A 15870-nucleotide genomic window follows, 5' to 3' on the forward strand; every position below is an offset into this window, starting at 1 on the left:
ACAAGAGTTAAGTCCCTCAGGTATCTCATCAATGTGATAACAAAACAACATTATTCGAGGACATGCCATATTTGACTGATGAAAAGCTAAATATATAACAAATCAAAAGGTAAGGGATTAGAGATACTGAAATAAATGTATTATACTTACAAAATATACTAATTAACAACACTATGTGTAAGCTTCTATTAATTTAAAACTGTTTCACTAATGACAATTGTACTTTTCTCTCCTTCATTGTAATAATTGACATACGTGCCTGATTACCATATAAGACCAACACTTGATACAAATTTGTCATGTGTATGTAGTCTAAATGATTTTCTTTCAATAAACTTTAATGAGGTATAATTTATGTATAATAAACTAGACCCATTTCAAGTACTTGTACAGGTCTATGAGTCTTGAAAAATATTTACCCATGTAACCACATCAATCAAAATAAAAGCAAGACAATCCCATCAATCACCTCTAAAAGTTCCTAATACCCCTTGGCAGTAAATCCTCTCCTCTGCCCTTGGCTGCAGGTAATCACTAACCTGCTTTCTGTCACTACAGATGAGTTGTATTTTCTAGAATTTCTCATAAAATAAAATCACATAGTGTCATTGCTATTTTAAATTGATATAATATATGGAGACCAAAGAGATTTTTCCCCTTTGTAGAATATCCATTTGGTGTGACTTTCTTTCTTAGGCTATTGGAAACAAGTTAAAATGACCATACTATTTTTCATATTTTTTTCACTAACCTAAATAATATATGCTAATAAAGAAATTTCTTAAATCAGTATAAATGCTTTTATGACAACCTGAGAAAAACAAGGCATTAGTGAAACAAATACACATATAGAGTCAATAACCTGGAAAAAGTATTTCATATTTTAAGAAATGTTTGAAGCAATCCCATGGGTGGGTAGTTAGGATGTTTTGCTGAAAGAGTTGTGTCCTCTACTTTTAGGGGAAGACAATTCAGTAACTAACATGAACCCAGGAGCAGATATTATAATTTCAAAAAACCTGAATATCAGAATCTACTATTGCTTGCTTTTATAATTGTCCAGATCATTCAATATTTCTAATAAAAGTATTTGGATGCTATAAAAAAGTAGAACACCTAAATCTAAAGTCTATGCATTCCTTCCTGATCAGAAAAACTGGGGAAAAGTGGCCCAAGTACTAAAGTATCCCAGTTATTTTTAGTTTTGAAAATTCATGTGACATCCCAAATACTTCAATTATCAAAGAGGAAATGGGGGCAGAAGGGTCAATAAATCCCTCCAGGGCATCATTAAGTTTTAATAACTTTCTTGAGATATAATTCACACACCATAAACTCACCTGTTTAAAGTATACAATTCAACGGTTTTTAGTTGAATTCAGAGTTGTACAACCATCACCACATTTTAGAACATTTTTGTCACTCCAAAAAGAAACCTTATAATATTAGATTTTACATGTTACACTAGCATCTAAAGGGAAAAGTTCTTCCCCTAAAACATTCATTTCTTTTTTTTTTAAAGATTTTATTTATTTATTTTTAGAGAGGGAAGGGAGGGAGATGGAGAGAGAGAGAGAGAGAGAGAGAGAGAGAGAGAGAGAGAGAGAGGGAAGGAGGGAAACACCAATGTGCAGCTGCTGGGGGCCGTGGCCTGCAACCCAGGCATGTGCCCTGACTGGGAATTGAACCTGTGATGCTTTGGTTCGCAGCCCGCACTCAATCCACTGAGCTACGCCAGCCAGGGTGCATTCATTTCTATAATTATCAAAAATAAAATTAACCATGGGAGAAATTGAAAACAAGGTACTGAAATTTTCTATAGAAATGTGAGCTGTGGTTAAGAGCTGTCACAATGCACATGTTGCATTGCGACAAAAAATATATATTTTTAGACTCTTCGAATCAAGAATGAAAATCTCAAGAGTTTAACATGTTCCAGATGAGAGTGATGGCTATCCTTTTTTAAAAGTGATTCAACATAAACCTAATAATGCATAAACCAAAGCCTGTTTCATCTTATTGAGATGCTTAGAAACCCTATCCTTACTTACTCTAAATAAAAGAAACCTGTTTTTAAAAAAGCCTTGCTAGGCCCTGGCTGGCACAGCTCAGTGGATTGAGCGTGGGCTGGGAACCAAAGTGTCCCAGGTTCGATTCCCAGCCAGGGTACATTCCTGGGTTGCAGGCCAGAACCCCCAGCAACCGCACATTGATATTTCTTTCCCTCCCTCTCTCTCTCTCTCTCTCTCTCTCTCTCTCTCTCTCTCTCTCTCCTTCCCTTCCTTCCCTCTCCCCCTTCCTTCCCTTCCTAAAAATAAAATCTTTAAAAAAAAAAAGCCTTGCTCATTTGTACATGGATATAATAGTACCATATAATCTTTGTTATTTTTATAATGGTTAATTAAATAATTCCCTGTAAAGGTGTATTTATTTTATTATAAAGAATACAGGGAAGAGGAAAAGTAAAATATGGCTTTAGGTAACTTTTACAGTAGCTGAAAACATTTGTGTGTTCATGGCCTTTTAAAAAATATTCAAAATTATTACAGAAATAATTCATGTTCCCTAGTTTTAAAAAAAACTCTCTCCATTTAACAATGAAATATTTTTTTTATTATTAAAGATTTTACTTATTTTTAGAGAAGGAAGGGAGGGAGATAGAGAGAGAGAGAGAGAAACATCAATGTGCGGTTGCTGGGGGTCATGGCCTGCAACCCAGGCATGTACCCTGACTGGGAATCGAACCTGCGACGCTTTGGTTCGCAGCCCACACTCAATCCACTGAGCTACGCCAGCCAGGGTCAACAATGAAATCTTAAATTATTTATCCTGAGCAACTCCTGAAGTAACAAAAAGTTCACAAATGTCATAAATAGCCAGATCATTTGTGAGGTAATTAAAAAATACAGCCAAACAATAAGTAGAACTTACATGCAAATAATCCTAAACAGAACCTGATAAATACAAATTACAAAATTCTTTAAGTGAACATTAATTTTTTAAAAATATTTTATTTATTTATTTTAAAGAGATGGGGAAGGGAGGAAGAAAGAGAGGGAGTGAAACATCAATGTGTGGTTGCCTCTAGCACACCCCATACTAGGGATATGGCCTGCAACCCAGGCATGTGCCCTGGCTGGGAATCAAACCAGCAATGCTTTGGTTCACAGGCCTGCACTCAGTCCACTGAGTTATACCAGCCAGGGTCTGAACATTAAATTTTTAAATAAACATTTCTGCATAAAAAAGCTTTTTAAAAGGCACTTTCAGCAAGTTATATTTATGAAATTAAAAGGATAATATCTACTTCTAAATGATTCTATTATGTTTGAAAGTTCTTAATTAAATGGCAGAGACCACATAATTCTCTAGAAAAAGACAATAAAGGGGCAATGAAGCAAAAAATTATGTTCACCAAGGGGGAAAAAGGTGTGGGAGGAGAAAATATACAAAGCTAGAGAAGGCAGAGTGTTATGGAGAACTTTCAGAGTAAAGGATAATGGGGCTAAGTCAATAACACCAAAAAAGAGTTTGGCATTATCTTATGAAATTGAGTCTTCATGTATCCTACAAACAAGCCACTCGACCCAAGAAAAATTTTGCACATGTGCTTCCAGAGGCACATACAAAAATATTCATAGCAACACTGTTCACAAGAGCCTTTACGAACTGAAATAACCTGAATGTCCATTGGCTGGAGAATAGATAAATAAATTTGGCATATTCAGATAATGGAATGTTAGAAAGTAATGATAATAGAATAAATAGCTATCCTAAACAATTTATCAAATCTCAGAAACATCATGAGAAAAACCCCAGAAAACAATGTACCTTTCTATAAGGCTCAACAGCAAGCAAATCCAATGTACTGAATATTACCCACGCATCAAAACATAACATGTGGGATAATGGTCACTTCTGAAGGGACAGCAGGGAAATGGGGAACAGGAGAACATAGGGAGATTATGTGCTAGGTCTTGGGTATTTATTCATTTTGTCTTACAATGTATAACTTACCTATGTTTCACACATATTCTTTGGTATTTCATTATATTTGTATAAGATAAAGGAAAAGAAAAAAGAATCCCACTAGCCAGGTCTGTAGAGAACAAGTCTACAGCTGATCTACTCTGTAACATTTGGCTCATAAAGGATTCTTTCATACCTGGCAGTTTAACTTACACAGAGTTTACATTTTTTAAGAATTAGTTACAATTTTTAAAAATCATGAGCAACTAAAAACATCCCATTTCTGCTTTTCTTAAAAACTAAAAGGTACAGCCCTGACTGATATGGCTGAGTGGGTTGAGCATCATCCCAAAACCAAAAGGTTGTTGGTTCAATTCCCAGTCGGGGCACAAGCCTGGGTTGCAGGCCAGGTCCCCAGTTAGGGGTGTGTAAGAGGCAACCCATCAATGTTTCTCTCACACATTAATGTTTCTCTCCCTGTTTTTCTCCCTCCCTTCTCCTTTCCCTAAAAATAAATAATAAATAAAATAGTTTAAAAGAAATGAAAAGATACAGTCACATTGGGCCTACAATAAAATAGTAATGACAGACCTAAATTCAGTTGTGCCTGCTCTCTTTAGAAGATCATATACTATTCTATAGCCCATGATCCCCTGCTACTGATTCCTATACACTAATCAGCTTTATTTATTTACATTAATTGGATGGTCCTATGGGCATTTGAGTTGGAGAAGCATGATCAGGTCTAACACCCTCATTTTATGTGCTGATTGAGACTGTATGAATGATCGACTTGTCTAAGGTAACACAGCCTAGGTAGGCTAAACCTCAGTGACTTTTTCAAACATCTTACTGTTTTCTACTCTCTACTTACTCAATTATATTTTTATTTATTTATTTATTTATTTATTTCAAATACAAGTGAAAATTTATTTAGAAATTCACAGAGCCATGAAAGAAGTGAGACAGCTGGGCTGTGTGGGCTCAGGAAACAAGTTACAGAGCAAAAGAAGGGCCCTTGGAACTTAGAAGAAAGCAAGCAAAGAGACATGTCTAAAGGAAGAAGGTGCAAGTGGGGAGAGGGGAGGGACAGCTTAATTATATGTTTTAAATGAATATGCTGTTCCTGATAATAAGGATTACATAGGAAGGTCAGCTGACATTAGAGGATATTATTTGCTCTAATTATTATTATATAAGTAGTATAAAAATACAAGGGCTAAAATAGCTTCTGACTGCCAAGAAATATTTCTTAATCTGAGTTCCCCTAAACTGTGACAATGACCACTTTTTCAAAAACACAGAATGGGGTTTTTTTATTTTATTTTTTAAGACTTTATTTATTTATTTTTAGAGAGGGAAGGGAGGGAGAAAGAGAGAGAGAGAGAGAAACACCAATGTGTGGCTGCTGGGGGCCGTGGCCTGCAACCCAGGCATGTGCCCTGACTGGGAATCGAACCTGCAATCTTTTGGTTCGCAGCCTGTGCTCAATCCACTGAGCTATGCCAGCCAGGGCCAGAATGGTTTTATTAAGAAAGTAATTCACATATCAATCAAGTTCACCCACTTAAAGTAAATTCAATGGCTTTTAGTATGTTCACAAATTAAACTCCCAACCCCTCTAGCCCTAGGCAACCACTAATAATGATCACTTTTTAAGGTATTACTAACAAAGTCCTTGGGCCCACTCTACCATTAAAAATGGATACAATACAAACCCAACATTCTCAATCAATTTTCATTAAAATGTCTCTTTACCTTATGTTAAGCTCCCTAATTAAGAACACAAGAAATTCAGGATTTTAAAAGGTAGGAAATTAAAAGGCAAATAATACAGTATCTATTTTCCCCCCAACAAGGGAATTAGTTATTTCAAACTCTAGGGATTATTCTATCTACAGACTACTGATCTCAACAGAACACAAGTGACACTAGACAACTGCTTAAAACAACAGCTGCAAGAGAATGACAATATATGACACTTAATGGAATTCTTAAGGCTAGATGTGGATTTGGGGATACCAATTGTGAGTTATACATAAAAATCGTTTTTGAGATTGTTTCTTTTTATAACTAAAAAAAGACTCAAGTTTGTTTGCAGTTAAGTAGATAATGCTTGCAATTACCGCAATTCTTTTCGAGAACCCCATTATGAGGTTTCTAAGTTTGGTGAAAAGCATGGAAGCAATCACCTAAAAATAAACCTAACAAAATTGTTGAACCCAGGTATCTTAAAATAGTGCAAGTATTACTCTCTCTAAATATAAAGGTTTAATTTTGAAAAAAATTCCTAGTAACAGGTGGTAACCAATGTTGGGTTTGAAATCAGTGATTCATTTTTAAAATCGTGGCCTAATCCAAACTGCAATAGTTGTCATTTACAGATTTTTGCCATTTTGCAGTTATAAATACTTTCAGCAAAATATATCTCATGGGTTTCTTTAATTGATTTTTGAGGTGGGGAGAGAGAAACATCAACTTGTTGCTCCACTTATATATGGATTCACTGGTTGATTCTTACATGTGCCCTGACTGAGGATAGGCATACGGGACGCTGCTCTAACCAACTGAGCTACATGGCTAGGAAATATATCTCATGTTTAATTGGAAAAATAACTAGGGTAATCAGTTTTTATAAATTCCTTAGATGATATAGATTCTTTTATGCAGGGTTATATGCTTTTGGGGACTGTTGCCAAAATGACACATAAAGGAGTAATGCTGAGAAAACAAAGAATAAAAAGAGTAACTACATTCAGTAGAATTATTAATAAGTAATTAACATGTAGTTAATTGTGCTGCTTGATTAATCTTCTAAAACTTTTTATGAGGTGGCAATTATCATAGACATAGTTCCTCATTGCTAGTGAAACCTCAACTAGAGTCCTTTTGGCCTCGATACTGTGCAATATTATTAAATGCGTACTCCAGAATTCCAGTGTGACTTTAGAAAACTGACAATGTTAGGGATGTCTAGCAGCAAAACCATTCAGGAATCACTATCAAAATGCCCCCATGACTGAGCATTTGAACTATTTACCAATAACCAAGCTCATTACCTCACCACAAAATCTGTCCCTCCAGATTCTGCTCCTTGGGGAGAATTGGGTGAGTGACAATACCATCTATTCAGTTGCTCAGATCTAAACTGGGAAGCATCCTAGACTTTTAATTCTCCCTTTAATCTCAAATATAATCAAGTTCACTCAATTTAACCTTCTAAATATTTGTCAAATTTCCCTATTATCCTCATTCCTCCCACCACAGCCTTGGTGGTTCAGCCCCAGCATCTTAACTGCTCTGCCTGACTCCAGTTATGCCCAATCCGTCCTCCACAATGCAGAGCCAGAGTGCTCTTTGAAAACACAGTTATGACCATGATGCTCCCCTATTTAAAACCTTTCAGTGGCATTCTGCCACCTATCTAAAGGACAAAATCTTTAGCATGTCCTACAAAGCTTTCCAAAGTCTAGCTCCTTTCTCTCTCTCTCCAGTTTAGTCACCCTCTTAGACGGTTTCATTTCTCTGTGCATTTTTTTACATTGTACTCTTGAATGGCCTCCTGCCACTCTCATCAACTTCACTTTATCTGTCTACTTCTTACTTATTGATTAAAACACAAATGAGGTCTTTTCTGATCTCCCCAGATGTGGTTGGATAGCCCTTCTGTGTTTATATCATACTTTTTGCATATCGCTATCATTGCAGTTACATTCTGTAATAATTATCTATGAGTATGTCTGTCTCTCCTACTACAATATGATCTCCTTGTGGTCAAGGAATGTGTCTTATTAATCTTTTCATCCCCAGTATCTAAAAAAACTGTCTGGAAATAATAAAAATTCAATATTTATTAAATGAATAAGTGAATAAATATCCCTACATTATTTTAAACACTATACAAAAACATTGAATACCATTTGTAGTCACATGTGGTAGGAACTATTGTATCAGGATAATTCGATTACTCAGGAAAATATAGCAGAGCTAGTGATGCCCTGACTCACTGCCCCTGGACAACAAAATGAAACAGGGTTGTATTGTTCAAATGCATTGCTATGGACACAGCTACAGTCACAGTTCTGACAAGAATTTTTCATCCAGTCATTCCAGAAATAGTTTTTGAAAGCCTTCTATGAGCTAGACCCTCTGCTAGACATTATAGATACAACAGTGAACAAAACAGATAAGGTAACTCAACATGCTATTATTCTAGTGGGAAGAGATGATAATGAAATAAGAAAACTAATTTCAGATAGTAATAAGTGTTATAAAAAAAATAAAGCAGGATGCCCTGGCTGAGCAGTTCAATTGGTTAGAGCATTGCCCCAATATGCCAAGGTTGCAGGTTCAGCCTCAGGTCAGGGCACATACAAGAATCAATGAATAAATGCATAACTGAGTGAAACAACATAGATGTTTCTCTCCTTCTCTTCCCTTTTCTCTCTCTCTAAAATCAATAAATTTAAAAAATTTAGGACTTCTAGTAAGATGAAGGTATAAGTAGACATGCTTCACCTACTCATGCAACCACAGAGAGAATTACAACTAAACTTCAAAACAAGTAACACCCAGAACTAGAAGAAAATCCAACTGTTGATACTTCCAGCCAAGATGGAGGCATAGGTAGATACACTTTGCCTCCTTGTATGACCAAAAGGACAACAACAAATTTAAAAACAAAAAATAACCAGAACTGCCAGAAAATCGAACTGTATGGAAGTCCAACAACCAAGGAGTTCAAGAAGAAACATTCATCCAGACTGGTAGGAGGGGCAGAAAAAGACAGCAGGGCTGGAGAGGACTCATGGCAAGGCTGTGGCTGGAGGACCTGGCCGGTGAGGCAGCAGCTGGGAGACCAGGTGATCCCACATTTGCTTGCAGATAAACCAGGAGGTGCAACTGGGGAGCAAGACAGACTGCACAACCCAGGGTTCCACTGCCAGAAAAGAAAGCCTCAAAACCTCTCACAGGTAAAAGCCTGTGGGGGTTGAGGTGGTGGGAGAAACTCCCAGCCTCACAGGGGAGTTTGTTGGAAAGAACCACAGGGTCCCAGAATATACACAAACCCACCCACCCGGGAATCAGCACCAGAAGGGCCCTAATTTGCTTGTAGGTAGCAGGGGTAGTAACTAAAAGCCTACCAAGAGCTGATCAAGTGCCATTCTTCCCTCTCTGACCCCTCTCCAACATAAAGCACTACAACCAGGGAAGTGGGTTGCCCCACCCTGGTGAATACCTAAGGCTCCACCCCTCAAAATGTAACAGGTGCACGGAGACAAAGAAATATGGCCCAAATGAAAGAACAGATAAAAATTCCAAAAATAGAACTAAGTGATGAATACATAGCCAACCTATCAGAACAGAGTTTCAAAATACTGATAATCAGGATGTTCTCAGAAATGGTTGAAGATGATTGCAAAATGGACAAAAAAGTGAAGGCTATGCAAAGTGAAATAAAGAAAAATATACAGGAACCAACGGTGAAGGGAAGGAAATGGGGACTCAAATAAAAGATTTGGAACAGAAGAAAAAAATAAACATTCATCCAGAACAGAATGAAGAAAGAAGAATTCAAAGAAATGAGGAAAGGCTTAGGAACCTCTGGGACAACTTCAAATATTCCAATATCCGAGTCACAGGGGTGTCAGAAGGAGAAGAGGAAGAGCAAGAAATTGAAAACTTATTTGAAAAATAATGAAGAAAAACTCCCCCAATCTAGCAAAGGAAATAGACTTCCAGAAAGTCCAGGAAACTCAAAGAGTACCAAACAAGTTGGACCCAAGGAAGCACACACAACAAGGCATATCATAATTATATTACCCAAGATTAAAGATAAGGAGAAAATCTTAAAAGCAGCAAGAGAAAAAGGAGACAATTATCTACAAAGGAGTTCCCATAAGACTGTCAGCTGATTTCTCAAAAGAAACCTTGCAGGCAAGATGGGCTGGAAAGAATTATTCAAAGTCATGAAAGGCAAGGACCTATGTCCAAGATTACTCTACACAGCAAAGCTTTCATTTAGAATGGAAGGGCAGATAAAGTGCTTCCCAGATAAGGTCCAGTTAAAGGAGTTCATCATCACCAAGCCCTTATTATATGAAATATTAAAGGGGCTTATCTAAGAAAAAGAAGATGATCAAAACTTTGAACAGTAAAATGACAACAAACTCACAACTATCAACAACTCAACCTAAAACAAAAACAAAAACAACTAGAACAGGAACAGAATCATAGAAATGGAGACCACATGGAGGGTTATCAACAGGGAGGGGAGAGGAGAGAAGGGGGGAAAAGGTACAGGGAATAAGAAGCATAAATGGTAGATACAAAATAGACAGAGGGAGGTTAAGAATAGTATAGAAAATGGAAAAGCCAAAAAACTTATATGTACAACCCACAGACATGAACTTAAGTGGGAGTGGGGGGATTCTCGTGGGAAGGGATGCAGGGTGGAGGGGAATAAAGATGAGAAAAAAGGGACAACTGTAATAGCATAATCAATAGAATATACTTTAAAAAGAAGAAGAAGAAAAAGAAATCTAACTGTTTGGAATCCCCCAACAGCCAAGGATTTAAGGAAGCCACATTCATCTAGAAGGGTGAAAGGGGTGGAGACACAGAGAGATACAGAGATGCAGTATGGCACAGGAGGGCAGTGGAAGCAATGGAAAAGGTGGTCCCACATATACATGTAGGTGGATAAAAATCAGGAGGGATACCCTGGGAGCAAGCGATCCCAGACCCAGGCCAGACTGCACAGCCCAGGGTTCCAGTGACAGGAAGATAAATCCGTATACTTTCTGGCTGTAAAAACCAGTTGGGGTTGGGGTGGTGGGAGATTTGGCCAGATTTTCAGGAGTCTCTGCTTAAAGGGCCCGCACAATCTTAGGACATACACAAACGCACACCTGGGATTCAGCACCAGGGCAACAGCTGGAAGGGTGCCAGTCGCATACAGGGAGTGGGTGAAGGGACTGGAATTGGGGCAAGTGCCAGGCAAACCTCTAGAAGCCAGGAAGCATCACTGTCCCCTCTCCAAACCCATCCCCCACACAAAGCCACAAAGCAGTGAAGCAGGTTGCCCCACCCTGGTGATTACCTAAAGCTCTGCCCTGCACAATTTACAGGTGCCTTTTCTACTGTGAGCCACAGTACCAAGACAAGAAGTCAAAGCAGCTCTACCTAATACACAGAAACAAACACAGAGAGGCTGCCAAATTGAGGAGACAAAGAAATATGGCCCAAATGAAAGAAAAGAACAAGACCCCAGAAAAAGAACTAAACAAAACAGAAATAACCAACCTATTGCTTACAGAGCTCAAAACACTGGTGACCAGGATGCTGAAGAATGCATTGAGTACAGCAACAACATAAAGGAAGAAATGAAGGTTACACTAACTGAAATAAAGAAAAATATACAGGGAACCAACAGTGAATGGGAGGAAGCCAGGATTCAAATAAACGTTTTGGAACATAAAGAAGAAATAGGCATTCAGCCAGAACACCAAGAAGAAATAAGAATTCAAAAAACCAAGGAGAGAATAAAAAGACTCTGGGACATCTCCAAATGTATGAACATCCAAATCAAAGGGGTGCCAGAAGGAGAAAAGGAAGAGCAAGAAATTGAAAACTTATTTGAAAATAATGAAAGAAAACATCCTTCTCTAATTTGGTGAGGGAAATAGACATACACAAAGATAGGAAGTACAGAGAGTCCCAAACAAGCTGGACCCAAAAAGGACCACAATGAGGTACATCATAATTAAAATGCCCAAGGTTAAAGATAGAATCTTAAAAGCAGCACGAGAAAAACAGAGTTGCCTAAGAAGAAGAAGATTTCTCAAAGAAACTTTGCTGCCAAGAAGTATTCAAAGTGATGAAAAGCAAGGACCTACAACCTAAGTTACTCTATCTAGCAAAACTATTATTGAGAATGGAAGAACACATGAAGTGATTCCCAGACAAGGCAAAGCTAAAGGAGTTCATCATCACCAAGCCATTATTACAAGAAATGTTAAATGGATCTATTTAAGAAAAGGATCAAAACTATGAATATTAAAATGGCAACAAATTCACAACTATCAAAAGTGAATCTAAAAAAACAAATTAAGCAAACAACCAGAATAGGAACAGAATCATAGATATGGAGATCATTTGGAGGGTTATCCGCTGGGATGCAAAGGTGGAGAATGGGGGAAAGGGTGCAGGGATTAAGAAGCATAATTGGTAGGTACAAAATAGACAGGGGGATGTTAAGAATGGTATAGGCAATGGAGAAGCCAAAAAACTTATATGCATGACCCATGAACTAAGGGGCAGGGGGTGACTGCTGGAGGGGAGGGAGGTACCAGGCAGAGGAAGGCAAAGGGGAAATTATTGGGACAACTGTAATAGCATAATCAATAAAATATACTAAAAAATTAAAGATAATAAGTAAAGCAGGGTGAATGGTCTACATAATATTGGATGATCATAAAGGTCTCATTCAGTGTAGTGATTGAGGGGGTTAAGAGAGTAGATGGAGGTAGAAGAGGGTATAAGGGCAAAAAATGGTAATAAAAATATACAATAAAAAATAAACTATTTTTTTAAATAAAAGATCTCATTCCAATGCGAACATTTGAGGTGAAATATGAAATAACATGGGGTCATTTGTGTAAAGATCAGGAGGAAGAGCATTCCAAATGAGCACACTGGCCCTAAGGTGCAAATGAGAATGCCATGATTAAGCAAACAAAAGACCAGTCTGGTTTTAGCACAGTGAGAGGGAGAGTAGTATGATAAAAGGACAAAAAGGTAGGGGACAGACTAGGTAGGATCTATTGGGCCATGTCACAGTGTCTGGATTTTAAAGTGAAACAGGAAGTCATTGGGGAATTTTAAGTGGGGAAAGAATATGATTTTTAAAAATCACTCTGCTGTTTATGTGGGGAATGGATTATAGAGGGTAGGCAAAACAGAAGAAGGAAGATCACTCGGGAAGCTACTGAAATTAAATAGCAAAAAATAATACTGAGTGACTTGGAAAAGATGCTTGCTACTGTGAGAATTAATTGGGATATAAATGAAGTGCTAAATTCAGTCTCTGATATGTGAGCACAAAACAATAGAATGGTGTGAGATAACAGAAAATATCCATGGGTCTCTCTGCCCCTGGTTCCTGACCCAGGGCTCCTAAAACCCTTGTGAATTTTCCTAAGTGATAAAGCACCAGGAGCATATTTTGTTCTGAGGTCACTCTGGTGGGCTCCAAAATGGGGGCTGGTCACCAGAGAGACCAAGCCATAATTAGAAGCATGGACTTTTCAGTCCCACCTCCCAAACTCCAGAGAGAAGAGAGGGATGAAAATAGTAATTGATCATGCCTATATGATGAAGCCTCCATAAAAAAACCCCAAAGAACAGGTAGCCCTGTTCTTTGCAAATGTACCAATGTACTTTGTTCTTATGCTAAGAAAAATGTAATATTTATATAAAACCTTTGATATAGTGCTTGACACAGGGTAAACTTTTAAACTTAATAAATGGTAACTATTACTTCCACCTGTATGGTTTTTGGAAGACTAAGTATGTCATGCCTACCTAACATCAACTGCTTGGTTAACTTGATAGTAGAGCTACAGGAATTCTAATCTAATTGAGCCCTTTGATTTCCCAGGTGGAAAAAGAGTGGTTTAAAGGGGCTAAATGAGCCCTGGCTGGGGTAGCTCAGTGGATTAAGTGTGGGCCTGTGACCTAAAGGGTTGCCAGTTGGATTCCCAATCAGGGCACATGCCTGGGTTGCAGGCCAGGTTCCCAGTGAGGGACCACATGAGAGGCAACCACACATTGATATTTCTCTCCCTCTTTCTCCTTCCCTTCCCCTCTCTCTAAAAATAAATAATAATCTTTAAAAATTAAAAGGGCTAAATGATTTCAGTTGGTTGGGGCATTGTCCCATACACCAAAAGGCTGTGGGTACAAGTTGTCAATCAAGGCACATACCTAGACTGAGGGTTTGATCCCTGGTCCAGGAGCCTATGGGAGGCAACCAATTGATATTTCTTTCTCTTTCTCTCTCTCTCTCAAAGCAATGAAAAAATTTCCTAGGTGAGGATAAAATAAATAAATAAATAAAAGGGCTAAATGACTTGCAAAGTCAGCCATGACCAAACCCTGCATCTCCAGTCTGGTTTCCATTACATGTCACAGATCTGCAGTCTGGTAGTCTTCAAACATTTATAAGAGGGTAACAAAAACATAGCTGCTATACCTGCCTTTTTCATTCTCTTTATTAAAGTCTTCATTGAGCTAGGATTTTAATATAAGAATCATCAACAAGCAGACTAGGTATAGATTGTCTTAGGAGTTAACGATGAAACCAACTTGATAATGCAGCTCTATCATGGACACCTGATGAATGACAGCTACATGAGCGGCTGTTCTATGCACTGAAGTAGGAGACTCCAAGCACAAAATACAAAAGAGAAAATGATTTAAAGTATTCTCTGAAACACAATAGCTATGAGTCACTGAGAAACTGAAACAAACTCTCTTGGCATACAGCAACAACAAAATGATTTGTTTTAAGCAAAGACTAATACTAACTAAGAGAAATATCAATGTGTGGTTGCCTCTCATTAGTCTAAAGACTAATAGGGAGGAAATCTAATACAGCATTGGGAGACCAAAACTAAAAGCCACAATGCAGGGAGGGTTGTACCAAGTTTTCCTTTCACAGAACGGGAAGGCCAGCCTTGAACTTCCAAGTCTTTTTGCACATGAGATTAGGGTTTCCACCCTCCACTCCCATAAAAATAAAAAATAATCTCTGTATGAGAGGGGGGAGTGGGACATGGCATAGAGGGGAATCCTCTATCTGTGGTGAATTAAATTAAACTCATTTCCTGAAAAATTTACTACAGGCATACCTCGTTTTATTGCGCTTCACTTTGTTGGGCAAGACCGTCCACCAGCAAAACGATTAATGTTCGCTTTATTACGACACTCCCGTTAGGGTGGTCTGAAACCAATCTGCAATATCTACGAGGTATGTCCGAGTAAAACACCGAGAAAAATGCTTGCCTTGCCTCAAAAACCTCAGAATTACATTGGAGAAGGGAGGAGAATGAGGTTTGCGTTAGTACACGAATAACCCAAGGAGGAATAGAAGAGCTCTAAGAGTGAGTGAGCGGTTCCAGACAGGGTTATGGGTTCAAAGACTTCGAGACTCAGAAAAGGCTTCATAGAAGTGGAGTCCAAGATAATCGCTGAAGAAAAGGCGACGGTGAGAGGATTAACGGTAGGTAAGTGGAGCGCTCTGGCAACCGGGAGAGGCCAACTCACAACCGCCTGCCTCCTCACGCGCCCGGCGGGTGCCCTGAGCACCGCGCCTCTCCCGCGGGGCAGGAGCCAAGGCTCAGCACCTGGCCTAGCCCATTCCGGTTCTCACCCGCCCTTTCTCACCTCGGAGGCTTCCAAATTTCTCCACGGTCAACCCTATCTAAGGACGGGAAATGACAGGAGAGAGCACCGAGGCTGGCGACTGAGGCGTCCCGTCAACTCGCGAGCTGAAGGTGGCTGCCAGGCCTCATCCCCATGGTAACGCCGCTGAGCGCGGATTCGAACGCCCGCGCTGACACCCGCGCACCGGCAGTCCCTCATTGTCCCCCAATGGGCATCCAGGGATCACGTTGATGTTGGCCGCCTTCTCTTCTAAAAGACCAATCAGAGGTCCGCAAAAACAGTGGGCGTTACTCTCAATTTCCGCCTTTCAACCAATCTTTCCTCTTAAGTGAAAATCTCGCGTTGTTCTGAGTGAGAGAAGGGCACCTTAGAGGCGGGTCCAGAATCCTTCTGCTTCACACTATTGGTCGCCCAAAGCTCAATCGCGTTCTCCGGATTGGTCTAGGTACTACT

At 38.9% G+C, this 15870-nt stretch overlaps 1 protein-coding gene across 1 annotated transcript in view; it reads right to left on the reverse strand.

Moving 5' to 3' along the window:
- The window catches only part of KIF24 (kinesin family member 24), an 81206-nt gene extending 65341 nt beyond the window's left edge, over nt 1-15865 (reverse strand). The window contains exon 1 of the mRNA XM_028530309.2: nt 15418-15865. The gene's annotated coding sequence lies outside the window, so the exon portion shown is untranslated. The remainder of the gene's footprint in view (nt 1-15417) is intronic.
- Between the last annotated feature and the right edge of the window lie 5 nt (nt 15866-15870).

Source organism: Phyllostomus discolor, chromosome 3 (assembly GCF_004126475.2).
Source record: "Phyllostomus discolor isolate MPI-MPIP mPhyDis1 chromosome 3, mPhyDis1.pri.v3, whole genome shotgun sequence".
Lineage (NCBI taxonomy): Eukaryota > Metazoa > Chordata > Mammalia > Chiroptera > Phyllostomidae > Phyllostomus > Phyllostomus discolor.